The 23,958-nt window shown below is 33.5% G+C and overlaps 1 protein-coding gene across 3 annotated transcripts in view; it reads right to left on the bottom strand.

The window, feature by feature from the left end:
* The window catches only part of NALCN (sodium leak channel, non-selective), a 373,030-nt gene that overhangs the window by 282,706 nt on the left and 66,366 nt on the right, over positions 1–23,958 (bottom strand). The gene's annotated exons all lie outside the window — the stretch shown is intronic.

Raw genomic sequence — 23,958 nt, 5'->3', positions numbered from 1 at the left:
AAAAAGAGTTTAAAGGAGCTAAAGGTATCACATTGGAAAGAGAGATTATGGGGTGATTTAGTGACAGTTCCAAGAATATTAAGGTCTTTGAGGGGGATAGTGGCATAACTCCTTTCCATCTTTCTTGAGGACAGACTGGAGATTAAGGTGAGGTAGCAGGATTTAGATATGCAACAGTTCTCTTGATAGCAAGTGCTGGTAATCACTGGAATGGTGGCTGTGGACTCTCAATCTGGGCTGACCTTAAAAATGGGCCCCAAAATGGCTGCTATCTGAGGTAACTCACATGGATTGTGCAGAGGCCAAAGGTTAGGCTATATGATTTCACAAGCCTTCTGAACCCATGATTTTATTACAGTCATTTTCCAAGACATCAATGTTTCTAAGCATTTCTTAGAAAATTTCTAAGCCTGAGGACAGCCTCAATCCCCTCAGTTTACGGCCGAATTCAGACAATTTGTGGGATAGATTTTTTTCTTTAACACCATCTTACATTCAACTTGACTATTTTTCTCCTGTTATAATATACTTTCTTTAGAGTCTAATGCCTACCTCCTACACAGTTTCACACACACACATACACCACGCCCAATGATAACTTGCCAATTCTTCTCAGTCATTAACAAAACTCTAAAAGCCTTGCCCATAATTCAGACACCCTGTTTATTTCTTCAGCATGCTGCTGTCTGTCAGCTGTAATTGGGCTAATCTGTCTACAGTTCTCTGGGAATGAGTGGTTAAATAACTGCTCCCTCTAGTCACATTCAAAGTTGGTCCTTTGGATTCCAAATGCAAAACCCAAGGGAAAGGTTCTAGTTGTGGAAATCATTTTTTAGGTGGATTAGAAAAATATGTTTTTAGGCAGGGATGCTGCTTAATCATCCTCATTTCACACTCATAAGCCAGACAATACATCTTCTTAAATCTAATGTGACTCTATGTTTCTGATTTGGGGCCCACAAAATTAAAACAAAGTGGTAAGGAGATGTGGCTTCAGAGTTTCAGAGTGAGGCTTTCTGGTTTTGATCCCAGCTCTGCCATTTATTGGTTGTGTGACTTGAATAAGGTTCTGAGCCTTTCCAGGCTCAGTTTCCACATCTGTAAAATAGGGAGAGCAATCATAATTAAAAGCAGGGCTTGGGTGAGGATTAAGCTAAGTAGAGACACCTTGCAAGTACTCAGTAAATGTTAGCAATAATCATTTACAAAAATTAAAATGTAGCATTAATCCTAGCATGTAAAAACGTAACAATAAAGAGTCATCAGGAGAAGAGATTTTGTCAGATGATACTGAAAGCATTTTGTTCTCAGAATTTTGCAGCTGAAAGCAACTTTAAAGATCACCTAGTCCTTCATTTATAATGAGGAAGGTGAGGTGGAATGCACAATGGGTAAAATTTACTAGCCCATCAAAATTAATTTTTTTTTCATTTCAAATACTTGAAAAAATGCAAGTGCAGCAATGTCTGAGGAAATAATTTGTCTACTGAAACATCACTTTTCAGTTATTTGGATAGAGAAATGGGACTCTGGAGCCAGTCTGCCAGGGTGTGAATTCTGCCTCAGCCACTTATTACATGTGTGACTTCACTTATTTGTGCCTCATGTTCCCCATCTGTAATATGGAGTGAAAATGCCTACCTCATAGGGCAGTAATGAAAATTTAATGATTTATGTCTGTAAAATATGTACAATGATATGTAGTATCTGGGTGCTAGGTAACCTATTTTTATTATTGGTTTCAGATTTGTAGATTGCTTAGATTCAAAACCTAGCTCTGGCATGTACTGCCTTAGTTTCCACATTTTTAATGTGGGGACAGTAATTTCCCCCAGCTCATAATGGAGACTTAATGATGAAATTACTTAATATACAATTCTCAGAGTAGTACTGGGAACAAGACAATCACTCAATAATTGCTAACTATTATGATTATGTTTTCCATAATTTATAAATATAAGAGTATTTTTTCCTTTTTTGATTTCATTTGTTTGTTCCTTCAGATTAGCACTGATTCTCATTTTAAGCACAGCCTCTAGCAGCAAAGATATTATTCTGAAGACTTTGGCTTCAGAGGCAGCAGATTTGAAATAGGTTATTTTTGCCAACATCATGCTATTAGCAAATGCTTATTAGAGACACATTTATTAGATGATTAATCACTCTGAAACACATGGATCTAAAACCATATGGTAATTGGAACTTTAAAGAAATGAAATGAACGTCAAGTTTGTGAATATATATTTGCTATCTATTTTAGTTTCATTTTCTCAGTGAATAAGGATATTCTGAATTTTATTTTGATTTGTTAGTATTAGTTACTTCCTTGATCTTTTCCCTCCGATCTTAAGAATAGAACTAGGGGCTCTTTGGAATTAGGGAGTAGAATTCTTGCTTCAACCAGGTAAACCCTAGATATGGAAAGTATTCCCCTTGTCATATTAAGCATCCACTCATATTTAAATGGGGCTTCAAGACCTGTCTTCTTGCTCATACTCATAGATTTCTTGAAAAAAACATCGACTTGTTTTCTCCATAGCTTTTTTCAGCCCATCCTCATGATCTCCAATTCACTGAAATTGTTCTTTACTTTCATGTGCTACATCCAATTGGAAAACTTTTAGTTTTAACCTTCCCTGATCTCTCAGCAGTGTTCTAAATAGTTGTTTTTGTGGTAGGCAGAATAATGGTCTGCCAAATATGTCCACATCCTCCAGAACCTGTGACCATGTTACACAGCAAAAGGGAATTAAATTACAGATGTGGTTACTGCTAAAGAGCTTATATTGGAGATATTTTCATATTATCCAGGCATGTTCAATCTAATCACATGCATACTTAAAAGTGGAGAGTCTTTCCTGGCTGGGGTTAGAGAGGGAAATGTGACTATGGAGGAAAGGCACAGAGGAATGCTACATGCTGGCCATGAAGATGGAGGAATGGGACCACGAGCCAAGGAATGAGGGAAAAGACAAGGAAACAGATTCTCCCCTGGAGCCTCCAGAAAGCAATGCAGCCTGCTGACACACTCATTTTAGCCTACTGAGATCCACGTCAGACTTCTGACCTGGGAAAATGTAACATAATAAATTTTTGTTGCTTTAAGCCACTATACTTGTGGTAATTTGTTACAGTAGAAAAAAGAAACTAGTAGTTGTTTACTCATTTCTTGTTGAAATACTCTCTACCCTTTGTTTCTGTGATACAATACTAGTTTTGTTCTTATTTCTCAGGCCATTCTCCTTCACCACCCCTCTTGAGTTTAATAAAGAGCTGTTCTGATCTTTGTCCTGGGCATCCCTCTCTTTTTCATGACACTCTCTCTTTATACAATTTCATTCATTTCCATAGTTTCAATAATCACCTAAATGCCAATATCAATCAGAATTCTCTTTCATCCTAGGCATCTTTTTTGAACATCAGATATACATGTCCAACTGCCTAATAGATCTCTTCATTTAGATATGCCACAAGTGCCTCCAAACTCAACATGCCCCACACTGAGTTCAGACTCCTTCACCAAATTTCCCTCTCACAGTAAATAGTACCATCATCCAAATGGTTCACCAAGCTTGAAACACTGGAATCACTCTTGCTATATCCTTTCCCCTAGACCTTACTACTAAGTTTCAAGTTCTCCTAAATATCTTTTGAGCTGATGCACTTCTCTACATCTCCACCTTGATATGCACTGCCATCTAGCCTCTTACCCTTTCCAGTTCATTTTCCACCCAGCATATAGAAAGATTTTTTATAATCGCTGTCCTTCTTCTAAGTCCACCAGTGGCATCTTAAGAAAATTCCAAGTACTTAACATGCTCTACAAGGTACTGAAGGACCTCACTCCTCCTGATGCTTCAGACATCCTTTGCACCCCTTTTCCCCAAGTTTCCAAGTGTCCACCACACTGGCCTTCTCCTGGTTTTTCACATTCTTGCTTAGGGCCTTTTCCTCTGCATGGAAATCTCTCCTTCCATCTTCCTTGGTTAACTTTACTCTTTTGTCGCCTTTGGGCTCCAGCCAGAAAGCCGCATTCTCAGGGAAGCCATCCTGAGTCCTTCAGGCTGGGCTATACTTTCTTAAAATACCCTCACTTTTCATTTCTGGCAGTTGGGACAAGTGTATAATTTATGTCTGTGTTGCATTCTGTTCCTTGGATGTCTTCCAAACTCAACTCCAAACTTCATTTGGGAAACGATTTTGTCCTGTTCCCTAGTGTGAGCCACATATACAAATAATTCCTGACACATAGTAGATGCTTTTATAATTATTTTCTGAATAAGCAAGTGAATGTATCTTTCTTTCTACCATTATTTAAATCTATGTCGATTCATTCATTCATTCATTCATTCATTTGGAAAGAAACTGCTGAACAAGTGGAGCCTGTTCTTTTTATGCATTCTTTTCAGTGTGACAGCTGCAAATTGGCATGGATTTTCACTTTCTAAAATTTCTGGCTTTAGTAGTTTCCATGTTTCAAAATGATTACTGGAATCCCTCAGAGCAGTTAATTGTTTTTCCAGAGGCTTTAATTATCTTCCTGGCATATGTTTTATTTTTTTAATTCTTAACAAAATTCCTATTTACAAATAACATTATGTAGGAGTTTGAGATCTAGGAAAATATGTTCTGAGCTTGTTGCTAAAATTGGTTATAATAAAATCCCCGAACAATACCTCAGTACTTTAGGGCTTTATGGTTTTAAGTTAATCATTACTACTGATGACACAGAATATTGAGCTGTATAATGGAACACAAAATTATCATCATAATTCAGTGATTAACCAGCTTAATCACTTTGGGCAATTCACTTTAACCATTTGAGCCTCCATTTCCTCACCTGTAAAATGAGAAACTTTCCAGCTATTTAAGCTAGCAATATAAACTAACAATGCTGAATGATGTCAGCATTCTTTCATACAAAGGAAAGGGGGAATAATCAGAGTGAGACCACATTCCCCATAATTTAAAATGTGCATCATTGTGTACTCTTCTGTACACAAGACTCACCAATGTCAAATGTAATAGCTCAAGACTCGATGTTCAAATTCTTTTGTGCACTAGTCACAATGCTGTTCTTCTCTAATGAGGTCAACCTACTATCCCTGCTTGTTGCAATGCATTTAGTATTGGCCTTTTGTGATTACTTTCACTAATGGAAATAACCGTGCCTATTATTGTTTACTGTCTTTTCAGAAATTGTTTTCCCAAATATTTAGAAAGGTGACTGTATTTCATTTGTCTGTTCATTCATTCGAAAGCATTATTTTTGGTGGGCCTACTTGATGCCATACAGCATGCTAAGAATAGAGACAACTAAGAAGATATTTCCAACTCAGGGACTTTACTGTGTAGTGTGCGAGAGAGAATAGAGGAGTAATGACTATAGGAAAGTGTGATAAATGCTTTAAGAGATATCTCTATGCTCACGGTGTTAAAGAAGCACAGAGTAGAAACACCATGTATGACTTGGGTGGTGGGAAAATCTTCCAATAGAGGTGACGCTTGGAGTGACTATTAAAGGAAAAGCAGGTACTTGTTCCAGGGATAGAATATACAAAACAGCACTCTGGGAAGTGGAAATGTCAAAACTTTTCCTTGTGAGAAAGGGAGAGAGAGAAAGATAGTAACCTCTCATTGGTAGGAGTAGCTATTAAGAGTTTTTAAAATTTTTTATCTTTTCTGTATGCCCATAGTATCTATTCACTCTTGTGTTCCTTCTACTTTACTCTTCTATCTAAAATGATTTTTTTCATTTATGGATGTCATTTAGTTTATGGATGGTAAATAGGCAATTATTTTCATACCAGACAATTTTTAAAACACACTGATAGAAATTTACAGGCCAGGGAACAGGAAAAGGATCTGTGCTTCCCCCAAAATGACACAGGGTGGTTGGCACAATGAGTTGACCACAAATATACGTATGAAGGGAATTTACAGACAGCAATTTTGTTTACACTGTTATTTTCCCTTTGAAGACTTGAAGATAAACTGGATAATGCTGACTTCTCAATAGCCCAATTTGATCAGTTTGATGAAAAAGACTTTCATAGAGGCCAAGATGTAACTTATTGCTGAAGCATGTATTCCATGACAAATTGTCAAAGATTCAAAGAAGGAAGTATATAACACAACAAATCCAGATGCAAAGAAAACACTATACAAATTAAGAACTTTTTGTTATTCATTGCATCAATGTGCTTTCTTTTGTATTTATATGTTCAGGTCTAGATAGAAATCATACACAAAAGATCACACTTTTAGTTAAACCCTTGGGCCCAAGAAAGTCTATGGGTTTACTTAAGAAAATAGTGAATATGGTGTTTGTCTAGCTCTTAGTGGCAGACATGAAAACCTGGCCCTTTTTTTTTTTTTTTTTGTTCAAAAGCTTATCCCTTATTCAGAATATATAAAGAAATCTTTCAACTCAACAACAAAGAGACAAACAACCCAATTTTTAAAGTGGACAAAAGACGTGAATAGACATTATTCCAAAGAAGGTATATAAATGGCAAAAAAGCACATGAAAAGATGTTCAACATCATTAGACATTAGGGAAATGCAAATCAAAACCATAATGAGATATCATTTCACACCCACTAGAATGGCTACTGTTAAAAAAATGGAAAATTACAAGTGTTGGCAAGAATGTAGAGAAATAGGAACACTTATTCACTGCTGGTGGGAATGTAAAAAGATAGTTTGGCAGTTCCTCAGAAAGTTAAGTATAGAATTGCCATATGATGCAGTAATCCCACTTGTAAGCATATACCCAAAAGAACCGAAAGCAAGGGCTCAAGCAAGTATTTGCACATCGATGTTCACAGCAGCACTATTCACAATTGCCAAAAGAAGGAAGCCACCCAAGCGTCCATCAACCAATGAATGGATAAACAAAATGTGGTACATACACACAATGGAATATTATTCAGCCCTAAAACAAATGAAGTTCTGTTACATGTAATGACATGGGTGAACCCTGAAGACATCATGTTGAGTGAAATAAGCCAGACATAAAAGAAAAAATTTTTATAATCTCACTGATATGAAACAATTAGAATAAACAAACTCCTAAGTCAAAGTCTAGAATATAGGTTACCAGGGGACAGGATGGGGGTGGGAGTAGAGAGTTAAGGCTTCAAATGATGGAAAAAATTTGGTAATGGATAGTGGTGATAATAGTACAACATTGTGAATGTAATTAACAGCTCTGAATTACATATTTGAATGTGAGTAAAAGGGGAATGGTTACCTTGTATAATGATACTAGAATAAAATTTTTCGAAAATCCATGTAACTTTACAACACAGTGAACCCTAAGTGAAACCACTGACTATAGTTAATAGTAAAATTATAAAAGTGTGATTTACATCAATTGTAACAAATTTTCCACACCAAAGTGTTAATAATGTGGTATATGAGACTCCTGTATTCTATGCATGATTGTTCTGTAATCTATAACTTCTCTGATTAAAGAAAACACAATAAGATAATACCTCAAAAAATGTAAAAAATGCAATACACATATTGAGAGAAATAAAGGGCCTTTCTCATTGCCTGCCCTAACATTACCTACAGAAGAGAAAAAGCAAAATCTGTCAATTATGTGTGTTATTTGATAGCTGTTCTATTATGGGATGATTTAAGGTAAAATATATAACTGCACACATTTGGTGAATTCACATTAATTACTTAAATAACCATCCTTCTGCTTTATTTATACTTCAGAAACAGTCAAGGGTTTTATTTCCTGAAACTAAAGGTCTAATATTGCCTTCCAAGAGTTTAGGCTTCTGGAAATTAAAATACTTTCCTGTAGACTTTGCAGTTAAGCAAGCACAAGTCCAGATAATTTATATTTTGCAATAATTTATTTCATTCTCCTCATATATATACTTTGGCTTTATTTCTTCCTTATAGTTTATTACCCTAATTTGCATAAGAAATAAGATTTAATGTATTTGCTTCACTATGTATTACTAAATCAAATTGTAATGGTTAACTAATATCTCATTTTAAGTAAAAACTCCTTTCTGTCTATGGTGGAAAAGATACAGTAGCAATCATCAAAATTAGGCATATGGTTTATAAAAGTTACTCTCAAAACTATTAGCTTCCATTTATTGAATGCCTATACTGTGCTTGGAACTTGGCTAAATGTTTGAAATATTTTATCTCCTTTGGTATTTACAAACACTCCCAGAGATAGGTATTTTTCCCATTTTATGTAAGTTTCAGACTCTTTGAAAAGTTAAATGAATTGCTCAAGGTCACACAGATACTCAGTTTATATTCCAAGATGTTAAAAAAAAAAAAAATCTTATCCCTGCCATTGAGAGGTTGTCTCTCTCTTTGCATGTGTTTACAGCTAACTTACTTTGGCTGTTTCCTGTTTTTGGAGTTCATTCCAGAGAATTATCTGGCTTCCTTCCCACCCCTAGTTAGCCTTCCTTTTCTTATCAGGATTAATTAAAAAACCCTTATGAATTGACCTGGCTAATTCTAATTGCTGGATGCTTTGGGAAACTAATCCCACCCTGGAAAGCAAGGGTCTGCAGAGATGAAATTATTTACTGATTTTTGAAAGCATTTAATTGCTCTGTCTGGACTTTTAGAAGGACTGCAAAACAAAATAAATAGTCTGAGGCAGGAAATAATATTGACATCACACCTCTTTTTATAAACAAGTTAATCTGGCACATTTTCTAAGGAATGAGAAGCAAATTTCTATTTATTGTTAAATTAAGCATTTTAATGTGAATTTTTTTATTCCTTCATGCATTCCTTTATGGCTAAATAAACAAAAGAGTAAGGAAGTATAGCCACAGTGCCCAAAACTAGTAAAATTAAATATTTTTCAAATTTTATGACAATGAAACTTAAATGGTAATATGATTTTATTTTAGGAAAATGTTTCATATAATCCTTTTTTTTTGGAATATCAGAATAGTTTTTAGAAATATATATTTTCCTCAACTTAATTCCCTTAACTCTATCACCCCAATATAGATAAGATATATAGATATAGATAAGGGGCAGTGCCCATGAGGAAACTGGGGAGACCAGTGTCTGGGTCAAGACTAGGCAATACAAGGTACAGGAATGTATTTAGAAAGAGTATCAGAAAAGAAAAATATCAGGACACAGCGGATGTACTGACCAGCTCTAAACCGGACATGTGAAAACTGTTTTGAGGTAATTAGACAGTAAACTACCCTTGAAATTTTTAACTCTTCTCCCTTTGCTTCAGGAACTCAAAGATCCAGGGTAAGAAGTTATCTGTAAGGGGAGTCATGTGGCCTGGCAGAAGGAAGACACCAGAATTTGGAGCCAGGCACACAAGACTTCAGGTGGTGATTCTGCAAACTAATGTGCGGCAAGAAACTATTCCCTTTTCTCTCTTTCATAGGGACCAGAATATCTACTCTATGATATTGCATTATGAGTTAGAAATTATGAGTAGAAAGAATCTAACACATATTAGGAGCTCAAAATATATTTATGTTTATTGGATGTGGTTTGACCGAGCTGTGTGGCCGGAGAGCAGCAAATTTTCCCACCGTCAAATGCTTCCATCCATTTGGGGATGGCCGCACGATTCCACGGGCTCCATGATTGCTTGAAAAGTAACTACCTGAAAAGTGAAGCCCTGTGAAAGATTTAGGGAACACCAAAGCTCCAATCCCCAGCCCCTCTCAATTGTAAATTGTACTTATCTAATTTAATTGCTAGAAATACAAGTAACACTGAATGAGTAAAAGACAGTTGTGCTAAAGTTCCCAGAACACATGAAGAAACCTGCATTTTTGCGAGGAGAACGTCAAGAGGCTCTAATTTCCTCTAGCACTGCTTAAACATTTCTAGGGACATACCCTAAAGGGAAGAGGAAACTCAAGTTATCCTCAGATGTAGCCTTGTGCAACTAGTTAAAGGCACAACATTTCTTTGAAGACTCAAAATGTCTCTTTCAAAAAAGCCTCCGATTTCATGATCTACTCTATATCTTATCTTTGAGAGTTTTAATATAAAACTAAGGTTTTTAAATCACTGATTTCCAACCTGGCTCATTCTGAGAATCCCAGGCCTATAAATGAGCATCTAGGAATGTGGTGTAGAATTTGTGTTTTTACAAAATTCTCTGGGGGGCTTCCTCTACCAAAGAGTTTTCATCCTAGAAATCAATTTACAAAATTTACTATTTACTGGAAGTCCTGCAGTAGTTGTATTATTATGGTTTTTATGATGAGAAAACAATAGGTTCATTGGGTTAAACCAGAGATAGCAAAATGAAAGTGAACATGATTTCTACAGAGGCAAATAGAGTAAATATTATTTGCCAGGGACTGAATTGGCAAGCCTCCCTCTGCACTTCATATTCACATACTTTCAGAAGTCCTAGTACAGCATTTCAAGATTCAGTTCTAAAATAAACAATCTTAACTACTAATCAAACACCCTGTTTAGAACTTGCCTCCCAAGTATTGCTTCTGATGACCAAAGGAAAACTAAACATTTAATTCAAAGATTTCAGATGCACACATATAGAAGATCATCTCATATTGAATGAGTCACAGCTCAGTATTTACAAGCAAAAAAAATAAAAGTGTCAAGGAGAACTGGGTTTAAGTTCTCTGCTACTGACAAGCTCTTGCATCTTGTTCATCTTACTGAGCTTCAGTTTCCTTGGCTATAATATAGAGGGTAAAAATAGAACATAGCTTACTGGTTTGTTATGAGAACTGAACAAGAAAACAACAGATAACAATCTTTCAATAAAAGTTATTTACTATTAATAATAAGCAAAAGTCTTATATTTTTACATTATCCTAACTCTTTTTTGGAAAGTAAGCAAAAGGTCAAAGAAAGTGTTATATTTGCACTGATCAAAGGAAACTACTCAATTTTTCTTAGACACCTTTTCAAACTGTAAGGTTTTCTTTTTCTATAATTAAGACTATCCCAATGTCTTTGTTATTCTGATGAAAATCACACTCGCTTTGGCTTTCACATGGAATTTCTGTTTATTCTGAAATAAGTTCTTAGATTTATTTTTAAAAATTATCATATGAAAGATTGATTGAACTGGTGGCTCAAATGGTTCACATCTTTGAGATGGATATGCAAAATAATTTAAAAAGAGATATACAGAGTAGTAAATATATATTACATGTCACTAGTCTATAGATTCATTTGATATTGTATCCACTGGAATATAATGTCTACTAGAGATGAAAATCAGATGTAATATGGACTTTAATTTTCTTTATATAAAGGGGATATGCTACTAAATATATATAATAAAGAGTTTATGTATATGTATATGCACATGTCTGTGTATAAATGCTTATTAATGTATAATTATATTATTGTTCACTTGTAGAAATTGATCAACTGGTGAAAAAGCATGGGCTCTAAAGTTAGACTTGATTTCAAATCCTGGCTCTCTCACTTACCAGCTGGACACAGTATTTAGCCTCTCTAAGACTGTTTCTTCAGATGCAATATGGGGGAAATAATTCCTATCTTTCATATTGTTCCAAAAATTAATTATAAAAGAAAAATTCTTTGTATGTAAGAGGTGCTCAACAAATGATACTATTAATTTAGAAATCTATGTGACATCATTTTTTTTCATTTCTTATTTAAATATTTTGAAGAAAAAATTTCCAATGTACAATTTTCTCCAAACTTGTTCTTATATATTGCATTTGGCAGATGTCTGTAGCTAAATCCTGTATGTTAAATATAGCAATCTGTCTTCATTTTTCCAAAAGAATTTTAAATATGAATCAGGAAGACTTATAGGCCTTTGCATGAGTTTGAGACACTTATGATTTTACATATTCTGCAAAATTATCTCTTGATAAAACGTATAGAAATTAAAAATTAATATTCCAAGTTCCATTAAATTTCTTGCTACTTTTACTTCTTTTGACTTTCTCATTAAAAAAAAACTCATTATTTATGAACAGAATTTATAAAACAATAATTCTTTTGCCAAGTACCATATTTTATTTGGACCAGCAATAGCAAACTGCCCAAAATCCAACTCTATATTGCCTCCAGTACAAGCCTTAGTGATATTTTATAAAACATCACCAACAGTTGGAAGTTGCCCCTGTCTGCGGTGACATTATAATTTACTGGCCATCCCGATGTCCAGGGCATCTGTGACATGAGGTTGCCCTTCATCTGAGTCTTGAAGCTAACAGTCCAGTCATCACACATATTTTTCCTGACTCCTGGCTGAGTCATGCTCTACATTTTAAACTTTTATACATTTAACACTTAAATGTACTTAGCTCAAATTCTTTTCTTACTCTTGGGAATAAGATTTCATTATTTGGTAATAAGCCATGAATAAATTGTCCCCTCCTTTCTTGGGAATGATAATAAAATGTCAAGTCTTCATCTTTCCTGCTTCACCTACCAGCTCACTTTCACATGTTCCTTTTTTAGCTTCAGAGAGATTTCTGCCATCACATTTGGCATTTTGCAACACCTGTTTCTGCCACAGGCCATTGCTCTTCTCAACTTAGGATATGAGCTGATTTGCATAGTCAAATCTCATTACTTGTTCTATAATTGCCTTAGGTCACCATTCATTATCAGAGAAGAATCTAAACCTTTTCTAGTAATTCTATTGACGACGTGGCTAAGATTCCCTTCTCTATGCTTTAAAAGAAATCATCTCCATTTAAAAATTAAACTGCACGGATTGGGTTGCTTCCTGTTTTGTTTGCTTTACAGCTTAAACATAATCAGTTCCAGAGCTAGCCCTTAAGACCCGGAATATACAAGTCTGACAGACTAGACTCTGAAAACTCTTCCATTATTAGGCCATAGCACATGCAAATCAGTAAAGCAGCAATTTCAATGTTTGTTAAAGGAAAATGATTAAGAGAAATGAGAGAATGACAGTCTCTGGCAACACTGATTGCTGGAAACACAGCCATCACACCATACCATGGCTTCATTTCTGATTCATAGATGTTTATGAGAAAATTCTAGTTGAGAAGCAACAAAAGGAAGCAAAAACATTGGAGTTTATTTTTAATTAGGATTTTCATTTATTTTGTTTGAGCTTGGACATTTTTTGAGTCACTAAAAACAAAACAAATTGATGTCTGTGCTGTAGCTAGTTGTAAAAATAGCATTGACAATTTTCTCTTATGTGTAGAACTTTAAAACTCAGTAATACTGAAGTGAAAATTAAAAGAAAAAGTGGTATAAACAGTTGGTCCTTGAAATGAATCATCAAATATATGATAATTGTTATTCCATGTGGCTAGTTGTCTATTTTCTTCTCAAGTAGTAAATTAAGATTCACATAAAAAGAAGGCAAAATATGCGTCGGCACATAATGCTAATTAGCAGAATTTACAAATATGAAAGAAAGAAAAAATGCAGACTTCCACTATGCCTTGGTTAACTGAAAATTCTGGTAACATTTATGAAATTCCTTAGCCCCAGCTACATTGTGAACTCTATTTTTAGGGTAAAGTAATGAGATGAAGCTAATATTCAGAATACAAGAGGTCTTTTAATATTTTTTCAGTGACGTTCTTTTCTCAGTACCAAGTATTGCACAGAGCTAGCATGGAGTACTTATTAAAGTGATTTAAGGGCCATGAGTTCAGAAGGCATTCAGGTAACCCTACTATGTATTATCTTTTTTACATTAAAGTTGTTTAATTTTCCTGCATGATACCTGATCTTCTACCTATATTAACAAGTTTTGTAATTCTCATACTCTGACTCTGTTTTAATAAAATTGTCACCTTAAACTTGCCTTCTCTTACTCATGACAGTTATAACACGAGTGCTTTTTTTATCCAGAAACTTTCTCTATTCTTCACCTCCATATCCAGTCTCCCACCCACCCAATATCTTTTTCTACCTTCATATTCATTCATGGAACAATGCAGACATATTCTACAGCTTACATTCATTTTAAAAAGTTGAAAAAATCTTCCTACAGGTTTTCTCTACGCATTTGTTTCTTCTCTCACCCACACAGTCACCTCCCTTTTCATTGCTTTCTTAATATTTTTCTACCCTGTTGTAGTTGTCTGAATTCACTGCTTTTCTTTGCTTTTAATGTTGTTTTTCCATTTTAACCATTTTCTCCTATTTATTGCCTTGGTTTTCTTTCTCTTTCCTTTTCTGTTTCATCTTCTTTATCAATTTATCATAGTATTATTATCATCTGCCAAAAGTACAATATATTATAAACCATGCCTTCAATAAACAGTTACTAAGCATTTAATATGTGCTAAGATACTAGATACTGAGGATAAAGAGATGATTGTAAGACAGTATCCTCTCCCCCCTTACCCATACTTGCCCTCAAGGAACCCACATTATAATGAGAAAACAGAAAAAGAAAATAGCTGTGATTGCCTGAGGGCAAGATGGTGGACTATGTTAAATTCAACTCCACCCACTACGAATAACTAGATCTGTTGGGTAAAAGATAATATTTAAAAATGCGTCTCTCAGCTCACAGGAAAGAAAAATTCCAAAAATGCCAAAGCATAAGAGGGAACTAAAATCTAGGGGTAGAAATACATGAGTGGACACATGGCAGTAAGAATGGGGGCTAAGTATCCAGCATTCAAGAGCATGGGTTCTGATGTACACATTGGGAAAAATACAGGGTCTCAGTGAGGCTGGGAGTTGGAAATGTGATCCCATGAATAAAGCCATGTTATAACTAAAAGGAAGGTGATAGAGAAAGAGTGACGATAAAGCAGTATTTGAAGAGATCAGTACCTAGAAATTTCTAGAATTGAAAACAATTTGAATTTTCCTATTTAAGAATAGTAAGTCCCATGAACACCAAATAAAAATAAAACCACATCTAGAAACATCGTGGTAAGACCTCAGAATATGAAAGAAAAAATAAACTGGAGAGGTAAACTGCAGGTTACCAACAAAGTAACAACCGGTCTATAAGCAATGACAGCAGCGGAAGTCAGAGGTCAAGGGGTAATCTCTTCAAAGTTCTGATGAAAACTGGTTACCCATCGAGAAATCTATCCTCACCTAAACTGCTGTTCAAGAGTGAAGGCAAAACAAGATCTTCAAGAATGCCAAGAAAGACTTTATCTGTCTCACAGACTCTCATTGACAGAATAGTAACAAACTAGCAGAGAGGACAAAGTGAGGCTCAAAGAAAACTACTCAAGACAGGCAGTAGAAAATAGGGGGAAAAAAAGAGCAAAAAAAAATGTATAACTATAAAGCACAAAGTAAGTTGATACCAATAAATATAAGCTATAAGCTTAGCATTTATTCACAATAAACGTAAATGAAATCAATTATAGAACAGAGAATCTTGAATTAGATTAAAATAAAAGAAAAACACAGATATACTGATTGCTAGAGATTTACCTCCAAATAATAACATTCAAGACTGAAAGAAAAAGGATGAAAATATATATATCAGACTTAATCATAAGACAATGTAGGCTTTATTAAGAAACAGATGTTAGAAAGAAAATGTATTAACAGAAAATCATTATAGGGAGACTGAGTCTTATTAAATAATAAGGAAAAAGAACTCACCAGGAAAGATGATGAATCAAAGAGCGACAGAATTAAAAGAATCCATTAGCAAATCCACTATTGATGCTGGAAATTTTAACATTTCTCTTCATATTGATGAAACAGACAAAAATTAAATAAGCATATAGATTTCAGCAATAAATAGGTAAACTTAATCCAAGGGATCAACCCTGTACTTAAAACTAAAGAAAATGCAATCTTTTCAAGAAACATGTTAGGTGAGAAAGCAAAGCTACTGAAAATCTATCTAATGGTATAATATCAGAAGAAACAGTTTAAAGTTGGAAACAAAAAAGATGCCCCATAATTCCTATTTTGAATTAAAGCCACAATTACAGGATGGCAGAAACAAAGTGTCTTATTTGCATATGCAAAGACAGTCTACATAGAAATTCTAGAAGAAACTAATATATGTTATTAGATTTTATAAGAATTAATGAGACCACATAAGGTGATTGGACACAAGACAATATACAAAAATCAACGATTTTCCTCTATACCAGAAACAAGCAATTGAGAAACATTATACATAATATACATATACAAATGTGTGTGTGTGTCTGTGTGTGTGTATAACAACAGCTTCAAACATGTTTAGATATGGGGACTAACTCTAACAAAATAGTTGCCATATATTTAAGAATATTAAAAGACATCATAAAAGGTCAAAGTAAAAGAGAAAAATAATTGGAGAAGTATGTCCTGGATATGGATGAAAAAAATAAATATCATAAAGATGAGAATTCTCCCCAATTCCTTCAATAGTTTCAAAGAAATTTCAATCAAGATGCCAACTAAAATAATGGACCCCAAACACCCATGACAATTCTTTAGAGTAGAAGAAAAGGATGAGACGGGGAAGGGGGGAGGGAGGAGGAGTACAGACGGAGAAACTAGAGTTAAAAGATATGCTGGAGAAGCAAAGGGAGTAGCATCAGGAGAAGAAAAAGTAGAAAAGTGTGTGTTATGCGGGTCCTACCCAATATGATTTACTGAAGGGCAACAGCAATCACAGCTGGGTGATACGGGTGAGGAGAGAGTCAAATAGATCGATCAAGTACAATAGAGACCACAGGAACAGATCCAAATATTTACAGAACTTAGTAAATGAGAAAGGTGGCATTAAACCCAGTGGGCAATTGTATGCAATAGATAATACTGGGGCAATTGTGTAGCCACATGAAAGTATTAGATTTCTCCTTCACACTAAAACTTTTAACAGCTTTAGTGAGATATAATAGACAAACTATAAACTGCACATATTCAAATATACAGTTCAATGAGTTTTGACATATGTATATTATCATAATTAAGCAAATGAAGATATACATCAACCCCAAAATTTCTTAGTGCACTTTTGTAATCAGTTCCTCCCACTCCAACCCCCATGCCCAGGCAACCACTGATTTGCTTTCCGTCACTATAGATTAGTTTGCATTTTCTAAAATTTTATGTTCATGCTGTCATAGAATATGTAATCTATTTCATCAGGCTTCCTTTATTTGACATAATTATTTTGAGATTCATCCAAATTGTTTTATTTATCAATAGTTCATTCATTTTGTTGCTGAGTAGTATTCTACTGCATTGATATAGCACACTTTTTTTTTTATCCATTTACCTGTTGATGGACATTTAGATTGTTACCAGTTTGGGGCTATTCAAAATAAAGTCACTATGAATATTCATGTGTAAATCTTTGTGGAGACATAAATTTTCATTTCTCATGGTTAGATACCTGGGAGTATCTAACCACCCCCTCTGCCCTGACCTGCTTTTTAAGAAACTGCATAACTTTTTCAAAGTAGTTGTGCAATATTACATTCCCACTAGCAGAGTATGACAGTTCCAGCTACACCAGATCCTTAATATTATTTACCAGACACTGCTAGGGAGGGCAAAATAAATTTGATAGCCACTTATTGGTTATGTAGATGAGTCCACTTTCCTTTGAAAAACACAGAAGCTCTGAGGCTTTAGGAGGGGAATGAGATTTGCTGATTAGGCTATTTGACCAATTGGTCAGCCTCCATTACCACTGCATCTCCACTTCATTCTAACTCGGTTTAATTGCATCACATCAGGCTGAGCTCAGAGTTATATGCTTCATGTTCTAAAACCCAGAATTTGCCATGTGCTTCCTTTTATTGTCAGTCTAGGAATAGACTAAAGTACACTTAATTTTAAGTAATTGTGGAAAACATCAGTTGGATAATGAGATAAAAGCTCATTAAATCAAAATAATTTAAATACTTTAACATAAAATCTAGTCTTTAGATAATATATGCAATACATTTTCATAAATCTTATTCATAAATGTGCAAATATATAAAGGTATAGATTAATGGAATTTTTAATTATCAGTTTATATTGCCAGATGCTGAGGTCTTGATAGGGTGCATTGTTGGCAGAAAAAAATAAGATGCCTAAATTTTAACTTGATTTCAATTGCTCTGGTTAGGAACATTTGACTGTCTTTAGTTGGATAAAAGCCCCAGAAAATTGAGAAAATAACTATGAATAATTCAGTATATTTTATCCAAATAGTTAAAGAATCTCCCTAATCTAAATCTTTAACTTACATATACACATAATCGAAAATAAATGTCAGGATTGTCACAGCCCTTGAAATCTTTATGCATGCATACAATGTATCTCTTCAAACTGTAAACTTTGGAGTTATGGAAAATGTGTCCTGTAATTATTGTGCAACTTTGGAACATAGTAAGTACTCGTTAGCTACCAATACATCAAAATTTTGACTTATGTACTTGAATAATATATGCAAATATGATTCAATTTTAATATCTATTTGCCTGATTACACTTGTGCAGATTTGTGAGTTAATACAGATGTATATATTCTTTCTTTTTTATTTCTGCAATGCCCACCTCTGTCAAAGGAGTGACAAGCAGTAGATACAAACATATATCATTTTTGTCAGTTTCTTTTTAAAATTAATTAACATTCCTTGGTATTATTTGCTCTGTATTTTTAAGAACATAAATGTATGGCTTTAAGTACCTCATGAATAATCTAAAATGTTCATTAGCTTATACTAGAAGCAATATCAATGAAATCACATATGGATCCAGTTGATGATATTTGAAAGGAAATGTGAATCTGAGCTGTGTGGTAAACAATGTGCATTCAAAAAGGATGAAAAATGAGATGTAAAGCAGATAAAATAGTATACAAGGCACAGGAAAATTTTTCCTAATGTCATACTTAACTAAAAATAATGGCATTTGATGAATTATAAATTACTTTCAATTGCCTCTGAGGAAAAAGAAATGCATTCCCTTTGCTTTTATCCAACGCATTTTTTCATTTTAACTTATTTAAAAATTAAAAAGCAAAGCTAGTTTTAGGTCTCAAACATATTTTAAACTGTTAAATTAGTCCAGATGCTGTAAATCCAAGTGTGGATTTCAAAAACTATCTTCTAATCTATTTTACAAAATAGTTTCTGGCAAAGTGTTAACTTTTTTTTTTTTTTTTTTTTTTTTTTTTTACTAAGGAAGCAGAATAATTACTTCTATCATCTCAGCTTTAGTTTAAGTTCCTCTTTTATTTTTTTAGTTCCTTCTGTAATTTAAAAGAATATTGTTCATATCAAACTAATCATATTAAAATACTATTTCCCAGCTATCTCTAATTTATTTTACTCCAAATAATCATCTCTCATGAGTATAATGATATCTAATTATAATACACGTAAATGTGATAAAAATTGTTACAGATGAGATTAAATAATAAAATGACAAAAGGAAGCACAGTTGTAATATCCTATATTCAAACTGTCAATTTGTCATTAAGTAATCATAACATGCAGATAATTACAAAAGATTATTTTGTTTTCTCTCTTTTTTCTTTAAGAGATAACTGACTGCCTAAAGCAAAAGCCATACATTGTATTAAGGGGCTTATAATATATATAGATGTAAAAAATATATTACAACAATAGAAGGAAGTGTGGTGAAGTAAATAGAATACTGCATTGTAAGGCTTTTATATTTGCTTGAAGTGGTATAACATTGATTCTAAGGAGTCTGGGATGAGTAAAGATACATATTGTAATAGTTAAAGCAACCACTAAAAATTAACACGGAGCGGTAGAACTAAATAGACAATACTGAAAATATTAAAAATATTTGGTTAGAAAAGGAGAAATAAGGACCAAAATACGATACTACAGCAAAAACAAAATGGTATAGTTAAACTCAACTTTATGCATGATTATCTTAAATGTAAATGGGCTAAAAGGCAGAAATTATCTGATTGGATTTTAATAGGAAGACCCATTATATTCTGCCCAAAGAGAAGCACCTTAAATGTAAGGACACATATAGTAAACATACAGAGACAGACAAAAAAGGAAAAGAATGGAGAAATCCAAACGTAATCAAACATAATCATAAACGATCTAGTACGGATATACTACTATTAGACAAGCTCGACTTCAAGACAAGATAAGAGATTTAAAAAATATATATTTTTTTATCATGATGAAAGGGTCAGTTCTTAAGAAATATGTAACAACATGTTTACACAACTAATTATGGAACTGCAAATTGTATAAAGCCCGAACTCATGGAATGAAAGGAGAAACTGAATTTTGTCATATTTGGAATATTTAATACAGCTCTCTTGGTCATTTAATAATTAAACAAAAAATGAAAATAGATAAATATACTTAGACCAACACTATCAAACTGGATTTAGATGACATTTATAGAAATTCCACTAAAAAACTGCAGAAGGGGCATTATTTTCAAATTCATATGGAATGTTTGCCAATTTAGATCATAAATTGGTTCTTAAAATGATTTCGTTTGTGTAACTATATAGCTTTTATTGGGTGACTGTTTGTTAGTGAAAAGCTGGTGACTGACACTCCCTTTAACCAGTGTATGGGCAGATGAGTAATAAAATAGTGACTAAAATATATAAATAATAGGGAGGGATGGGGGGTAAAGGGTATGGGATAGTTAAGGTTTCTTTATTTTTTTATGTTTTGATATAATTTTTCTTACTCTGGAGTAATGAAAATGCTCGAAAATTGATACGGCAATGAATGCACAACTATATGATGCTACTGTGTGCCATTGATTGTATCCTTTGGATGGATTATGTGGTGTGTGAGTATATCTCAATAAAATTACTTTAAAAATGATTTGCAATAAATTTCAAGATGTTTAAATCTTACAGGGACCTTTGTCTCACCACAGGGGAATAACATTACATGCAAAATGATAATATTTTTAGAAAAATTCATGCTGTTCTAAAAATCATCTTCTAAATAGCCTATGGGTCAAAGAATAAATCAAAATTAGAAAATGTTTTTAATTGACTTACAATGAAAATATAAAGTTTCAAAATTTGGGGGATGTAGGTACGGCAGTGTTTAGAAGTAAAATCTTAACTTTGTATTAGAAAAGAGAAATGTTTAAACATTGATATCAGTTATCATCTTAAACAAGAAAATGCATATGAAAATAAAACAAAACATAGAAATAAAGTTCAGAACAGAAACAAAAATAATCCAAAGAGACTAGCAGTAAAGAAAAGTAAATAAACCAAAATTTTTTTGTGTGAGCAAATTAATACAATTGATAAGTAAGAATGATGCAAAAAGAGAGGAAAAACACAAATTACTAATATCAGGAATAAAAATGCTTATTGCCACTGATCCTAGAGATTTTAAAAGGATAATCATGGAGTTTTATAAACAACATTATGCTAATATATTGACAATCTATTAGATGTAAGCAAATTCTTTGAAAAACAAAACTTACCAAACCTGATAGAACAAGAAAGAGAAAACCTTATTAGCCCTATACATTTTAAATAAATTGAATTCATAAAGGAGACTCTCACAAAGTTCACTTCAGGCCCAGAGAGTTTCACTGGTAAATTCAATCAAACATTTAAGGAAGAAATAATACCACTTTTACATAAACTCTACTCTTACAGAGAACAAAGAGGGAAGAAACAGGTTCCAACTTATGAGATCAGTATCACCCTGTTATCAAAACCTTATAAAGACATTTCAGTAAAATTATAGACTAATACTCCTCTTGAACAATGATGCAACAATCTATAACAAAGTATTAGGAAATTAAATATTGCAATCCTAAAATGGATAATAAACCATGACCAACTCAGTTGTATACCAGAAATTCAAGGTTGGTTTAATATCCAAAACTAATCATATAATTCACCACTTCTAACAGAATAAAGGAGAAAATATTATCATTTCAATATTTAGATTTTTATTATCATCTCAATATACAAACACTTGAAAAATTCAATGCACATTCATGATGAAACCTCTCAGCAATATAGGAATTAAAGATTATGTCTTCATTTTGAAAATTCTATAGCTAACTTCATACTTAATTGAAATAATTGGGAACTTTTCCTCCAAGATCATAAACAAGACATTAATGTCTGCTCTCCTCACAGGTATGGAAAAAGAATGTACTTTGACTCCTACCTCATGCAAAGAGAAAAAAAAATTAGCTTGAGAATGATCATAAATATCAGTAAGTAGAAGAAGAAATGAGATAATTTATTCTCAACATTTAATTCTGACAGACAAAAATAATGGCTTTCTTCCTTCAACAAAATACTGTGCATACAATGCATGGTTTCTGCCCACACTTACATGCACCTAAGAGAAATTTCTCTAAATAGATGTCATGTGCATGCATATATCTTCTAAATTAAAAAACGAAATAAAAATAATTAAAACACTGACTAAGTAGGTAGTGCCTTGCTGTTTAACATTTGACCAAAAGGATACTGATGCTTTTACAAGTTACCTCACTCTCACTCATTCGTATTTTCTGAGGACCTTGTGTATACCTCCTGGTCTGGAAATACACAGAAAAAAAATCTCTATCCTTGAAGAGTTTACATTCTTTGGGGCAGAGATATAGTAAACAAAAACTAAAAGCATATTTTTTAGTTTTTACTACATTATATAAAGTATTAGACGTTCATAGGTGCTATAAAAAATACAGGAGCATTAAAGTTATTAAATGTGCTTTGTAGGAGTAGACGGCAAATTGAAATTTTAACTAGGATGATCAGGAGCTCCTCACTGAGAGAGAAGATGCCATTTGAGAAAAGACTTGAAGGAAATCGGGGAATTATTCAGGCAGATAATTGCAGGAAGAGCTTCTTATCTGGGACTAAGCAGTGGCCCTGAAGTAGGAGCAAGCCTGGAAAATTCAAGGAGTAGCTTTGTGTTGGTAGAGGAGAGGGAAGGAGGTAGTAATAATGGATATTACAGAAGACACAGGTAAAAGTACTTATATTTTTAATTTACATTACTTTCCAGTTTTCTGAGTTGCTCAACATTCAGGAGGAATTCCCCATTTGGGAATCCAGGTTCATTGCTGAAAACTTTGCTATAGTTGCTTGAGCCAAACTGCCTATATGCTCATATGGCCCACGGTTAGTGTTTGCGTTTTTTTTTCCTCCAGTTGTACAACTATTAATCCCAGTTGGTTAGATTTCTGACAACAGAGGCTTACCTTGACAAATGCCCTAACAACTTCACACATGCCTGACAATATTATTAGTATGAACTACCATTTTTATGTGGAATGATCAGCATCATAAAACCAGGGCTTATATTGTTATCAAACTGTCTGGCTTAAAGGCAAGTATTTTAAAATATATCCTTGTATTATTATCTGTTCTGTCAATTGTAATCATTTTGGGGATTTTGATCCCATTATCATAAAGAGTATTCTACTGTATATGTATAAATTAGAAATAAAATTCTTAATATAATAGGTTATTTCCGGGAAAGATGAAATGACCGTGATAAATTTGAAATAAACTTAGAATTTAGTTACTTTATTAGTAAAACAACAGTCAGAATTATTCAAAGATGGTTTGTTTAACATATTTATAAGTTCAAAATTTGATCTTTACTCTGTTTTTTACCATATTATCTTTCATTTGAAGGACACAATCCTACAACATGGAGGATACATTTTACCTCAAGATATGAGTCTATTTATATGTCTCTTTATGACAATGAAGCATAATAGTGAGTGCTTTTCCTATGTGTTAACATCTTACTTAAATCTGCATCATTGCCTCAATTAATCTTCCCAGCAACTGTGGGAAGTAGGTCCTTTTTATTACATCTACCTCAAAGAGGAGCAAACTAAATAAATTCATTCAAAGTGATGCAACCAACAAGTGGCAGAACTGAAATTTAGTGAAAGTTTATCATGATGTATATATTCACAGGGATATTCATTTATCCATTTCTTTATCTACTTTTCACATACACACGAACATATATATGCTTTGTGAAAAAACTCTCCAAGCGCAGAAGACAAAGTAACAGTTTCAATATTT

Source organism: Choloepus didactylus, chromosome 12, assembly GCF_015220235.1.
Source record: "Choloepus didactylus isolate mChoDid1 chromosome 12, mChoDid1.pri, whole genome shotgun sequence".
Lineage (NCBI taxonomy): Eukaryota > Metazoa > Chordata > Mammalia > Pilosa > Megalonychidae > Choloepus > Choloepus didactylus.
This window is presented reverse-complemented; position numbering and strand designations above follow the sequence as displayed.